General features: G+C 32.6%; 1 protein-coding gene across 3 annotated transcripts in view; it reads right to left on the bottom strand.

Annotated features, from left to right (window-relative positions):
- The window catches only part of LOC108903263 (liprin-beta-1), a 60,697-nt gene that overhangs the window by 34,444 nt on the left and 10,739 nt on the right, over positions 1-15,514 (bottom strand). The window lies entirely within an intron of this gene.

Here is a 15,514-nt window from a genome sequence, read left to right as displayed (position 1 = left end):
AAAATAGTACATTCTGTGAAAACATTTATTAAATCCTGTTTTATCACGATGTGTTTCTATTTAAAATTCTACATGGAAATTTATTCGACGCGAGAGGATTGCAGGTATAAGTTAGAGAATGTTGATGATATTGTGATTTTGACGAGGACAGAAGATAATTTACTAAGTGCAATTAAAAAGGTAGAAAAATCAGCTTGGAACAAAAGGTTAGTAATAAATGAAATAAAACAAAATATATGATAATAGACAAAATACCAGAAATCAGGCAAATCAAAGGGACCAGGCTAGCAACAGAAGGAAAGCAATATTACTTTGAAAGAGTAGATAAATGTAAGTACATAGGAGTCACAGTAACTGATAATGGTGAAGAAAAGGATAAATACAAGAGAGAACAGGAAAAGGAAATACATGTTTGAGGACTGCTAAATGTAATCCAGTCGAAAAATATCTCGAGAAATGTAAAAAAGATTTATAGGACGATAATAACATCTCTTGATATTTATTGGTATGAGACTTGGTCAATCCAAAAGAGAAATGAACAAAGTACTGAGGAGAATATATGGAGAGGAGAAGGTAAAATGTGGCAAAGAAGGACAAACGATTAACTGATGGAAATGTATAGAGAATTACCCATAACTAATGCAATAAGAGTACAAAGAATAAGGTTGTTGGGGCATATGGCAAGATTATCGGATAAGAAGGCAACAAAATTAGTTAGATATAGAGAGAGTAGTAAATGGAAAGAAAAGTGGGCAACCCCGGACCAAATGACATTAAAAGGTGGAGAGAAATGTAAAAGAAATGGGTGTAAGGGATTGGAGAAGAACAAGAAATATGTAAAACGGAATGGAGAGAAATATGCAACAAAGACTACTTGGCTCGCAGCGCTGATCCCACAAGAAAAATTCCAAAGGAAACAAATCCGGCGATCGTGCAGGCCATTCTATGACGCCTCTTCTCTCAATTCACTGATAGAATTTATAACACACGTTGTATAAAATTGAACTGACGATGCTTGGGTAAATAAAAACAATTTTCCAACAAAGATCCTGTACAAACATAGTTGATATTAAGAACAGTCTTTCATCTTTTCTAATCCGGTTTAACAACCTGTAATACAACGGAAACAATTATTTCATCCGCAGTTTTCCGCTCCCGTAGGTAAGAGGAAAGCCAGACCAAGGCAATTAAGCGGAAGTTGCGGTTGCCCGCGGGACTGTGACGGATGGGGAATTAAGTCGTTTGTTCGGACCCTGAAAAACATCCCCGTGAACAGAAGGGAAGATGTAGCGCTCAAATAAATCGAGCGGTTTAACGCGACGGATGTCTACCTCGAGTTCGGCGTCATATTGAAGGGAACGGGTTTATGGCAGATTTGTTGCGTGTATTTGAGAGATAAAATCGACCTGCGACAAGGTAAACCAAACATTTACATAAAAAAAAAATCAAAAGTGGTGAACATGAGCGTGAATAAAACTGACACTCAAAAAATGGTTATTTGTAATAGATACATGTCATAAAGGTACGTGTAATACTGGAATATGCAATGTAGATCTGATTTTCTTTTTACAACAATCAAAAGTTACTTATTGAACATATTTAGAGACCTTTTTTTCCAATATTCAGAATTTAAGAAAGTTAGAGCTTATCCCGGAAGAGGTATAAATTATGTCTTTTAATTGTTCAATTTACTGTTACTAGCTTAGAAGTTAGAAGAATTTGTATTTTATACAAAATTTCACACAAAATATCGACTGTCCTGATTTACTTTCTCTTATTTAATGTTTATGCACCTAAACAAGATTGTATCTAGAAATATAGATACGTTTGATGAACAACAATCAATCAAATTATAGATTCCGCCAGCATAACGATTTCCGTTAGATGATGTGAGTGTTGCTGACAAGCCGATGTTTTTGTATAATAATATAACCGCATATGGTTTTCCTGAAAAGGCCGTTGGACAGAGCAGCTCGAACTGTATTGATATGACAGGCGATAGCGCTAATATATGCGAAATTTAATATTCAATTTTCGCGTCGACAAAATGCGACAGTTTTTCAAATAACAAGATTACTGCGTACAGCACATAACAACGCTTGCAAGAATTAGTATGCATTTCAAATATTACACAACTAATTATTATAAATTTTGCGAGACTCGTCAGACAAATTTATGCACAAAAACAATGTATTATCATTTAAAGTTCCATGATTCTTCCGGTTGTTATGCCGGGGCCTAGGTATATGCCTGGTCGCCGCCAGTTGTAGTCTTACATTGCTCTTCCTTGGCCTTATCTATTTGATTTTTGACGTACTATTGTTGTTCTTTTAGCGGTTCTGATAGCGGGTCCGCCCCCACAGATCCTAGACCAAGAACCACAAGGGCAGGTCTACGGCTATGGAAGTTTAATGTAGGTAAGTACGTAACTTGCGGCAACCAGATACATAGGCCACAGCATAACAACCCAAAAAAAACACGGTGCTTTAAATGTTAGAACTAGCCGTGAAAGTTTTAAAACCGCTATTTACTAAATGTTGCGGATATTACAGTAGTCGTCAGGACATTTTTTTTTAATCTGCAAGAAAAATATTCAGTACTGGAATAGTATATTCCTGGACCACAACAACAAGCATTGAATCCGGGAATGTATGCTTTTACTACGAGGTACACATACTATTCTTCCTGAAATCGCAAACAATTAATTAATACGAACAAAGGAATTTTTATTAATGCATATCTAACATTTCTTCATTACAATCTAATTCCTTAGGAAATCGTTTCCTTGACAATCATTGTTTATTTTTTGTTGTGATAAAAGGCAAATTCGCTTTAATACCTATAACTGCTAAAACATATTTAAAAATATTTAAAATGATAGTTGTTCGATGATGTCCGTGTTCGGGACACCACACCATCAGAATTAGTAGCAGTTGCAAAAGACGTAACCTTAAATTTATTAGCAAACAAATCTAGGGAAAAGTACGAATTCGCTTACAAACGTGGTTCATGGTTGTAAAAAAATCTAATGAAATGCAAAGTCAAACACAAAAATCACAACTAAGAAGATAAAGAAACGTAAGAATTTAAATAACAGCACGCGAAAGTGGCAATCATTAGTATCATTACAACGAAACTGTCACCATGAAATATGTCTATTATGTGAAAATGTTAAAAAAAAGTTACTGTTCTGGCCATGCATTATTTAAAAAATAATTATTTCAGACTGAATTACGCAGAATTCGAAAGAAAAGTAGACACTTTTTCTTAAAAAAAGTCTAGTTCATTAAAAAATAATATTTGCTTGATAATTCAAGATTAAAAAAAAATTTTGAAAAATTTCTGTTAAGGGTAGTTAGAGAACTATCCTTATTTATAACCGATTTTGATGAAACTTACGGTAGTTAAACAGATATGGCAGATCAGAGCGAGGAGAGATAAAGAAAAATTTGCTAATATAAATAATTAACAGCAATAATGTCGACCACTTTTCGAGTATACCTAGTTTGGCTAATGTTTAACCAATGTTTGCATGGAAAATGTTTAACTGTTGTACAAACTGCAACATAACTATAACTATAAACATATAAAATGTTACATTTACTAATTAATGCATTTTTGATGTGGGTTGGTTTGCCAGCGAGTATTTATATGAAAGTACTGTTTGCTGATGGGTCTGAAATTGGACCGAATTTCAAAACGATTTAAAAAAAATTTATTATTTTAAACTATTAACCTTATATTTTCCTTATTTGTTTAGAAAATTTTACGGTTTTTACTCAACTGTACCTACTCGACAGGACCCACCCAGTGATTTACACTTAACCTACTAACCGTCATTATTGGCCGTAGATGCCACTGCCAATTTAGCAATGTAAGATATCACAGAATTGCCTAACAAAGGCAATGAAACTTTCTAATTCTATATCAATCAGTTAAAAAATCCATCATTCCATCATTTTAATATTATTTTAAAGAATTCAAACAAAAAAATGAATTACGTTATATACTGACTTATGAACATTTTATACAGAATTTCAGTAAAAAACTACCTTATTTCTAAATTACATCTGAATTTTAAAGTTTGTAGGTATAGTTTTTCCGATATCAATTGAAGAACCAATAGATTGATGGTATGTACCAGGTTCGGTCGCTGACACAGCAACTCGGCATTGAAATATTTGGAAAACTTGTTCCCATATTTATTTAGCCATATTCATATACAGGTCTGGTCGAACTAAACGTGGAGGCGATAGAAATGTATACGCTCAGTTGAAGAATGCGAGCGCGGGCAAGAGAAAACGATCACAGTTGCATTGGGCTACTGAGCAATAAATCACAGCAGATGACAAGTGGTTGATAAATTGCCCAGCAGTGCAGTGCAGCAATGCGGAATTTGGTGTGATTCAGGTAATTTTAATTTATTATAGGCACCTTCTATCAATCATTCATATTACAATTGCGAAAGGGAGAAATAACAGGGATATTTTGTTTACTTAAATAGAAATTTTTCTACGCATTATATACAAATTATTATAATTTTGTACCTTTAGCAGAAAATTTTTTTAGGAACTCTAAATTTTAATACCAGACGTTTTTTTGCATGTTCAACTGACTTCGGAAAGACTATTTCTTATTGGTGTATTATAATTGAATAAAAACAGTTTCACATCCTCTCTTTGAAATACCCTAGATCCCTCAGGAATCGCGTTCTAATTATTTTTGTCGCGACATCATTGTTACATCCTGTATAAATATAATGTTTGCGATACAAGCTTCACTGAACTGTAGGCATATCGAACGACCTATATCCCTGACAATATTATATTAGAAATAATATTCGGAGTCTCGTCGGTGCTGACTTAAAAGAAAATGCCGATACAAATCCGGGTCTTCGATAATCCCGACCTTTTGTGATCATCAAGGGACGTATCTCTCGCCCCGATAACTTTTCTGAAAGCCTAACATATTTTCGCCATTTTTTACCGCATACTAGATGCTTATCTCTGAGCTCTTGGAAGAAAGCCGAGAATGAAGCGGATACTCCAATTTTGTATCCTCTTGCGTCGTTAAAAACGGATTGGATGAAATACGTCGACGTTTGTGAGGCATCATTCATTCGCTATTAAATAAAAAAATATGATGTATATTATATTATTAAGTTATGGTCAAGCAGCTTCACAAATATATAAAAATTTCTCATTTATTTAAGCAATCTACATCCCCTATTTAAATTTACTGATTTAGAAATAATTAGAATTAGAAATAAATCATTACATTTCTCAAGCACCCGACAAATACTTTTGTCGGGTGCTTGAGCCCCGAAGCACCCGAGAAGTCGGCGCCTATGTGTAACATAGTAAGTGCAACATTAAAACTATTCCCAAAAATATGGTCATCAGAGCGAGATAGAACCTCATCGGGATGCCTGTATACCGTTTTGCTGGTATTCCCCGTAAATTAAGAATATACCATTTTGTAATCACTAATACAACATTATTACATTCGGTTTTCATACACTACTGACAAATCTCATAAGGTCAAGCGCTCAGTTGTTCCAAATATCTTGTTACGATTTTGAATTCTATTTTGTTTTGCTTCTTCTTCACGTAATAAACTCACTATGATGATTCTAGCGAATATATAGAGAATTGACTGAAATAAATAGAACGAAATTCAGCCGGCTATAATTAAATTTAGTACAGCACTCGGTACTGCACCTTCCAACTATTAGTTACGTAACATAACACTGTTCTATATTAAAGCCAATGTGTACAATATACTGTATCCTAATGATTCAAGTTCAATCAGGACCGGCCTTAAAGGATGTAATTCTTTTAATCTTAGATATTTGGGTTAATAAAAAAGTTTTATTAAGTCTTTCTTCAAAGATTACTTATATTCTATAACTTATAAACGCTACTTGAAAATATAACATTATTTTCAACGATACACTGTGTACCAGATAGTTAATTACGCTGCACAAAGCCACAATGGTATTGTAGAGTATGTAATAATCTATGTATATCTTAGTATATCTATGTCTCTATGTATCTATGTATCTCTATAGTCTATGTATATCTGTGTATATCTTAGAAAATGGCAAATGTATTTCATTCAGTGTACGTAGCTCAGAAGAATTATTAATAATAATAATAATAATAATAATAATAATAATAATAATAATATTCTTTATTCATATATAGCATAAAAAACAGACACATGTACTAAAATACAAATATATGAAAGGGCGAAGTTCAGCTGTGTCGTCCAGTGGACAACACACTGTTCTTCCACTTAACCCATGCTAGATGCGCCACGGCATTTAAGTCGCACTTTAAACACTTAAAATATTAAATACATACATACACATATATAGTAAAAAGAAAAGTAATACGATATCACACAGAAGAGATATGCAAGCGAAACAATTATATGATTGTAATTAGGTACTAGTTATTGGGAATTAAAAAGAAAGGCTTTATATTTTTTTTTGAAACAACTGACAGACAGCGATTTGAGAGGCAACGGTAGGGCGTTGTAAATTTTTGGCATATTGTAACTAAACGATCTTTCAAATGTTGCAGTTTTATGTAAAGGAGGGGTTAAATTACCTTTAAATCTGGTGTTTAAATTATGAACGTCAGTTCGGAATCTGATTTTATTGTACAAATATTGGGGGGATTTATTTAAAATGATAGTCATAAAAAGAGTAGCACTGTGATGTAGACGAGTGTTTTTCATATCCAACCATTTTGTATTCATTAGCTTGTGTCTTACTCGATTTCTCTTTCTAATACCATATATAAATCTAAGGCAGTAATTTTGAATTTTCTGAATTCGTTGAGATGTCGCCTGAGCTAAACATGGACCATAAACAGTATCACCGTAATTAAACACAGATAAAACCAAAGACTGGCAAAGTAAAATTTTTAGTTTTTCACTTAAGATATGTCTGGATTTGTATAATATTTTTAAATTAATAATGGATTTTTTTACACAGTTTGATATATGTTTATTGAATCTAAGATCGCTATCAATAGTAAGACCCAAAACTTTAACTTCATTTTTAACTTCTAACTGAACATTATCAACAGTTATATTAACCTCGGGTAATAGTTGAGCATATTTGACCCGACTAGCAAAAAGCATAGTAACACATTTTGTGGGGTTTAAACGCAAAGAGTGCTCTAGTGAAATTCGACGAAGTGTTTCGAGTTCACTATTAATTATAATACAGCTGTTTTGAATATCATTAGGATGAAACGAATAGAATAGTTGAGTATCATCTGCATACATTTGAATTTTACAGTGCTTTAGAAAATTAGGGAACGAGGATGTATACAATGAGAACAACGTAGGTCCCAATACGGATCCTTGAGGCACTCCACAATTAGTATTAATATAATTCGAAATATCGTTTTTAAGTACTACCCTTTGTTGTCTACCTATTAAATAGTTAGAAATAAATTGTACTGCAGATATATCAAAACCAGCAAACATTAAAATATTTTCCAAAATATCATGACTAATTGTGTCAAATGCTTTCGAATAGTCGAGTAAAACTAAAATTGAACATAATCCAGAATCTGTAGCCCTAAAAATATGGTCTGTGACATTTAATAAAGCAGTAGAACAACTATGTCCCTCTCGAAAACCAGACTGTTCAATAGGCAGTATGTTATTAATAGTTAAATGATTCATAATTTGATCTTTTACAATGTACTCTAAAATTTTAGATAAAGCAGGAAGAATAGAAATAGGTCTTAAATCTTTTAGTTCTCTAGGTGTGTTTTTTTTTGGAAGAGGAATAACATTTGACATTTTCCAAGCATGGGGATAAACTGAAAATTCCAAGCAATAATTTATTATGTGACAAATGTATTTTAAAAGAAAAGGGCAGCACAAAATAATGAAATCTATATGTATTCCGTCACAACCAATTGCTTTAGATTTAATCTTAAGTAAATACTTAAATACTTCACATTCAGTAGTAACTCTGAATTTAAGTTTTGAGGATATGTCTGATTTAACAGAGTCATAATAGTGAAGATTATTTGTATTATTGTTAGCTGCAGCCGAACTTACGAAATAATTATTTATTAAATTCGCATTAGACAATTCAGGTGGTATTTCTATATTAGGTTTTTTATTACAAATATTTAAATAATTAATTTTTTTCCAAGTCTTAGTTGCACTTGATTCCGAAAAACATAAAAAAGCTTTTTTTTCACGTCTGATAGTAGAAGTAGTAAAATTTTTTAAATATTTGAAATTTAGCCAGTCATGTGAAGTTCTAGTTTTTTTAAATTTATTTAATGCCTTATCTTTAAATTTTATCAACTCTTTAATATCATCTGTAATCCAAGGTTTATAGCTTTTGTTGAAAATTCGAGTTTTTAGAGGTGCATGTAAGTCCATTAAAACAGTAATATTTTCGTTAAAAAACCTCACTTTATCATCGATATTATTTAAGTCGAAAATATTATTGCAGGGTATAGATTGTATTAACATCGTTTTTACTCATAAAATTTTATACAGTAAATGATCCTTTAATTCGGCCCAAAAAAATGTTGCATCCCTGTGCTCTCGCCAGACACCCATTTGTTTCTCGGGAGCACGTGTTTTTCTCTTCAGATGGGAAATCATGCTGATTATCAATCATCACGCGATTATCAAAAGGTCTCCGCTCACAGCACATGATTTAGTAAATCTCTTCCACAATTGGCTGTGAAAATCGGTTTTAAAATAGATATACAGGCCCGCTGTATCTGTCGATGTATTTATTTGGGGTTAGTCTCACCAATGGCATTAAATTTATTTAATGCTAAACCGTTCTTAACTGGCTCGCTGATTGATTCTGTTTTTACAGACAATTGTGCGGGACGATAAAATCCCGATTTTAAACGTGAAGGGTTGACAAAACAGATTTGCGAAAAATGTAAATGAAGTCGGTGACGTCAATCAAATAAAATAGAAAGTTGTAAATGAACTATTTGTTTAGAATACGTATGTCATTTTTTAAATTGTTTTCAACTAAAAATAAAAATACTCTAATAATTATGTAACTATGTATATGCATTTCCTGGATTCTATCTTCTTCTGATCTAAAATTAGTTTTCTATTTCCAACCAACATTTATATGATGTAAAGCTACAGCTGTTTTTCTTTGACTTTAAGAAAACAGTTTTAGATAGTTGATATATCACATGTTTTATAAATCTGTAACTTGAGCTTTTTAAAAACAAATGACTGATGTAGGGGTCACTAAAAATAATTTTGTTGTTCAAATGTCCACACATTTTATATCCAATTTTAAACGTACGAAGCTAATTCAAACATTTTTTTTTCTAAAAAGACTTCTTCGATACCAGAAATCTAGTCATGAAAAAATATTTAATCAAACATACAAGATAGATAGCTATTACAGAAAGATCTTTTTGTGTTCACACTTTAATTAGGATTCAGATTAGGATTAGGATTCTGATCAGCTAGCCTCCTCTGTATGAAATTAATAAATATTAACATAATAAGATTATATACAGGGTGTATCACGATGAGGGCCCAGTAGGATTATCTCAAAAAGTAGACAAAATTGAAATCTGAAAACTTTTATACAGAGTGTTAAAAAAAAAGAGTGTAAAATATTTCAGGAGGTAATAGTATGAACCAAAATAAGCAGAAAAGTCTTAATAAACATGGGTCCGCAAAGTAACGGTTGCGGAGATATGGACCACTATTCGTTTTTCAAACATTTTATTTTATTAGGAATAAACCGACAAAGGAAGCTTTTAACAAACAAAAAACAAAGAAGATGTTCAAAGTGCCCTCCGTCCATTTCCAAGCAGGCACGACATCTTCGTCTCAACGATATCCGAACTCTTTCGAAAACACCCTCCTTGGTTTGGATTTCTTGACACTTTTGATTAATCCGTAGCTGCAGCTATTTACAGGAGTACCATACACTAATATCTTCAAATATCCCCAAACAAAGAAATCTAGAGGGTTCAGATCAGGCGATCTTGGAGGCCATAAAACAGGTCCGGCCCTTCCTACCCATCTATGTGGAAAAGTTTGGTGTAAATGCTCTCTAACGGCCATGGAAAAATGAGCTGGAGCACCATCATGTTGGAACCACATTTGTTGCCTCTGATTCAAAGGAATGTCTTCCAAAAACTCATACAGTGTGTTCTGCAGAAAGTTGAGGTAAGCAGCGCCTGTTAATCGGTTTGGTAAAACAACAGGACCTAGAAACCTGTCACCTACAATACCCATCCAAATGTTTAATGAAAAACGTGCCTGATGTCCAGATTCTATTAGAGCATGAGGATTTTCGTCGGCCCAAATATGCGTATTGTGAAAATTAAACACTCAATTTCTTGTGAACCCGGCCTCATCAGTAAAAAGAATGTTTGCAAGAAAACGAGGGTCTTCAGCATCATGACGTAGAAACCAGTGGCAAATAACCAAACGTGCTTGATGATCATTTATTGGATTTAAGGCCTGTACTCGTTGCACATGGTAAGAATAATGCAGTTGCTCGTGAAGGATTCTCCAAACAAGAGGACCACTAATTCCTACCTCGGCTGATATTCTCCGCACACTCGTACCTGGATTCTGCTCTACCAGTGCTAGAATTTCTTCTTCTGTTCTAAGAGTGGATACCGACCTTGGTCTTCCGGATAAATGGCACTGTTTGCTCAAGGAACCGGTATCACGCAATCTTGAATTCTTCCAAACATGCGTTGTGAAGGAATCTGGCGATTTGGATAAGCGTCAACATAAAGACGTCGCGCTTCGGTGGCGTTCCCATTAGCACGACCATACATGAAATGCATGTCTGTTAATTATGCGTTAGAGTAACCAGCCATAGCGAAAGAAAACTTGTGCACTGAAAATAACTGTCAAATACGTACTGTTTATTTCACTAAACATCAACCAACTATTATAAGAAAATACACAACGTTTTTGCAAAATAAAAAAAGGGGCTAAAAAACATAAAACATTCCATATCTCCGCAACTGTTACTTTGCGGACCCATGTTTATTGAGACTTTTCTGCTTATTTTGGTTCATACTATTACCTCCTTAAATATTTTACACTCCTTTTTTAACACTCTGTATAGGGGTTTATCAAAAAGATCTATTCAATGAAAATAGTGTCAACTTCCTCGCACTTCCGGTTATACCGGAAGTCATCATCAGCTATGTTATTTCAAATGGAACACTATGCATATTTATGCATTTTTAATTCTACTGCAAATTCTAGACTATTTTTATATAAGGTACTACGGGCCAAAATGTGGCAGTTTTCAAGTTATTATTAATTTTCGAAAAAAATTGAGGGATGTAAGTGATTTTTGAAAATAGAATAATTCCGCACATTTTACTTTATTTATTAATGAAATTTGTAATGGATAATTTAAAAGCAATAGAATTCAACCAGTTTATGTTGTGGCCAATATTATGACGTTGAAGTTGGATTTACTCAAAAATTTTAAATAGTACATCCTGTATATTATTACACTGGCGGATGCAGAATTAAATTTACTTTAAAATGATATTATAGTTCCATATACTCAAAGTTAACAGTTCTCGTGTAAATTGGAAACTAGGTATTGATTTCAACACAGAAGAACACTGACTTCATTAATAAGACTTTTTAGAAAAATTTTTTATTTTTGTTTAGATTACCTTCAAAATAGAGTAACAGAATATGCATTTTTTAAATATCTATAAATAATTAGTTTTTGAACGGTATGTTACAATAATTTGTAAATATGGTGATTAGCATTTATTAAAATAAACTATGAATCTCTAAACTATGAATCTAATATCACATCCCACGCATATAATTTCATAATATTCCGTTTCTTATTTAAATTGTAGATTGCCGGCTCGACTTTAGATGTAAATTTATTTTATGAATGATACATCTCGAACAATGCCTGTTAGGTAGGAATCGATGTTTTCACTGAATACATTATTTAAAAATATCTTCAAAACTAAAAATATGTAACGTTATATCCTTGACGTATCACTGAAGAATAAGGCAACACATCAGTGACGAATAATACAGTAGTGACCCATATTTCCCTATTAAAGAATTGAGTAAAGCTGAGTAAATATACATAAAAACATTTCTACATGATAAAAGTGATTGGTAAACATTTTTTGCTCGAGGATAGAGCTATATATTATTATAGTAATAAACTGTCATAAAATAAATATTGGAAAACATATTCCTGTGTACCTATAAATAGCATTATATAATATTGGACAAATTGAATATGACAACATGCAATTACATTGCAATGACCAATATTGAGACACATTGGATGATGGCCGTGATTTGAAAACAGCTTTGAAAAATATGGCATTATCCCACGACAATAGTAGTAGTAGTTTTTAGTATTGTTGTACTTTTGACCGATGAACAAACAAAACCTCTACGAATATAACTTTATTACGTATATTCAAACTTGTAGGTTCCACGAATAATCATAAAAATTGCGATAAAACGGCAAATTGGCAAAGTTGGGATAATTAATCACGTCGTAATTTTGGAAGCTTATAAACTACTATCATTAAAAAAGCTTGCAACTGGCAGGTACACGAACTGAATAATCATTAGACGGAGTACGTCGACCCAAGGGTTGCTAATTAGAGGAAAAACTTTTAAACAATGGTAAAACAATAGCCTATAGCAACTCATTTATATTTATGAGGGCTAGAGTGAGTTACTAACCGCGAAACAAGCTTAAAAATTATAAATCAATTCATACCAAACAAACTTCGCGTACCGGAACAAAATGATGCAGTTTAGTCTCATGATATATAGGGCGTTTGCAAACGTGGGAGAGGTATTTTTAATGACTTGAGGAACTATAAATTCGGACTAAACTACACAACAGACTATTAGATAACGGCAGGAGGTATTTTGTTCTTTCATATTTGTCATTTGATAATACGACGTGTAATTCCCTTTCAACTCCAGCGGTTGCTAAAATGTACGCAATGATATGGACCTATCATTGAATTGAAGGATATAAATTTGGCTTTGTATTGATGAGACCCTATCCAAATCTTCGTCTGCAGAAGAATATTATTGAGTGACGATTATAGTACAGCCAAGATTCTTGTACATAATGAGTCAGCATATAATCTATAGTAATACTAACTTATTAACTAACAGTTAAGGTGATCATGTTGGTCAACTTAAAACTAAACTTTTGCACATTTGAACAGATTTTTTTTAAATTAGTTTTTCCATAAAATAAAAAACCTATATTTTGTACCTCTTCTTTGAACAAAGTAATTAAAAACAAAAAAAATACGAAAAGTCAAATATTTTAAACAAATCTTATGAAAAAAAAAACAAAATAAAATAGGAAAAGACCCTATTATACTATTGTGTTTAATTTAATACCACTCAAAATTATGCAAATAAAGTATGAATAGAAAGTAGGTAAAGTAATAAAATAAAATGGAAGCAAGTTTATTTATCGAATTGTATAGACAGACTATAGAGTGCAGGTCTATAACGACCAGAGCTTTTACAACTTAAAAAAAAAAAAACAGGAAAACAATTAGGAATAAATCCTTTTTCTTTCGGTTTTTTCCGAAGCAAAATACACGGTGTTAATTAAGTATGTACAATAAATTCAACAGACGATTATTTTAGTGATTTTAAGACCAAAAGTTCATATAAACATTGGTCCGCAGATCTTCGTTTTGAAGATACATAACTTTTGTATAAAAATTGCTATTTCGTAAATATCTTAAATAATTTTGACAAAAAAAATGTACGCCTCTGACTTTTTTGTAATTTTTATATTTTTTTGGATTAAGGAACTACAAATACAACTTTTTTGTCACTCGAATGTTTTTCGTATCTTAATTAATTTTTGGCGAAAAAAAAAATAAAATCCACTTAATTGCATATCCCTGGACCACACAAAAAACATGGGGAAAAAATAGAAAATAATCATAAAAATATTCGTTATGGTACCACTCGGGACGCTACTGGACATAATATATCTAATCAAGTTCGGGTTAAATTAGCCCATTAACACTACAATGCCAATGCCAAATTACTACAAAATTGGGTAAAGGGTATTAAGATATTTACGAAATAGCAAATTTTTTACAAAAGTTTATATAAACTTTTTGTCTTAAAATTCACAGTCTATGTCTGACTCTGAGCCATTCGAGCACATATCTGATGCTTCCGAATCTTCTGATTCTAGAGTAATATGTCTTGGACATCCTGAATATGTAAATTCTAAAAACGGAAATGGTCTAATGATTATTTTATTAAGGTTGGCGTTTTATAGACAAGAAATCGCACTTTTAACACAATAGAACGCTAAACTAGAGCAACCTTTAATTTTTCGCAACTAAAGATCACGGACAACATGTAAACATCAGAATATGTACCTTTCCTATTTTGTAAAGCAAATTTGTATAAATACTCAATAATTGTGATTAATGTACGTGTTAATAGTTTCCTAAAAACATTATGCGGGGTGTGATTATGTTTATAGTACCGTACGTGATTTTTCTATATATTCAACAAGCGTGCAAAATTCAGGAAACGTAAGATAATCATACGAGGTAAAATATGTTTTTCCCTTATTTTGAATGTATTGTCAGTTGTCTTATACCCTGGTACAGTGAAGAGTTATTGTTTCTAACTTACTTAGATTTTCTAATACGCTGGACAAAAAAATTGCGCATATGTTTGCGTTTGCCCCACTTAAGAGGTTTGTAGAATAATACAAGAAGCTGCGGGAACACGGGTACACCAGAGAGGAATTTATAAAAAAGTAACAAATCGATCACAGTAGTATTTCAAACATTACTTTTTATTAATAAATCATTGTATGGATTTCAGAATAGTTTCATAAGTTTGATGCAATGAATCGATTATTTTAATTACCTGTCTTACAATAATTATAACTATGTCCGAGGAATATTGGGTAGAGTCTAGTCTAGTCCTTTGGGAATACGATACAATTTTTTCTGTACACTATTAAATTCGAACTTTGACTAATTCTGCATGACTTGAACAAAACGTCCAATAAACCAAACTACAGATGCTACAAATAAAAAAATTCACACAGCGCCTGAATCGCTGGAAAGTTCTAAATAACTTCGCAGGATATTTTCCTCATACGAATCGCTCCCACAAGAATCTTACCCATGCGGATCATGGCGCCTCTCACCCGCTTGACCCAGATCTATAGAATGCAATTTGGACTAGCAACTCGACTAGCATAGCTGTGGGAAGCTTTACATCCATTATAAAAGGATTTTCTATTAACTTAATAGCATACCTTAGTAGCCTAGCGCGATTGTGCTATCTAACCGAGAATTCCATTAGATAAAAATTGCAAGATAGCGTGCCTCGCAGAAGTGCATAAGCTGGTAGATGTCTGTGTAGTTATCAAATCAGAGGCATAGTTGCAATTATTGGAGTGCGGACAATGATTACTGTGGAAGTGTTTGTATTA

This window comes from Anoplophora glabripennis, unplaced genomic scaffold (assembly GCF_000390285.2).
Source record: "Anoplophora glabripennis isolate ALB-LARVAE unplaced genomic scaffold, Agla_2.0 scaffold40, whole genome shotgun sequence".
Lineage (NCBI taxonomy): Eukaryota > Metazoa > Arthropoda > Insecta > Coleoptera > Cerambycidae > Anoplophora > Anoplophora glabripennis.
Note: the sequence above shows the minus strand (reverse complement) of the source record. Positions and strands in the feature narration are given on the sequence as shown.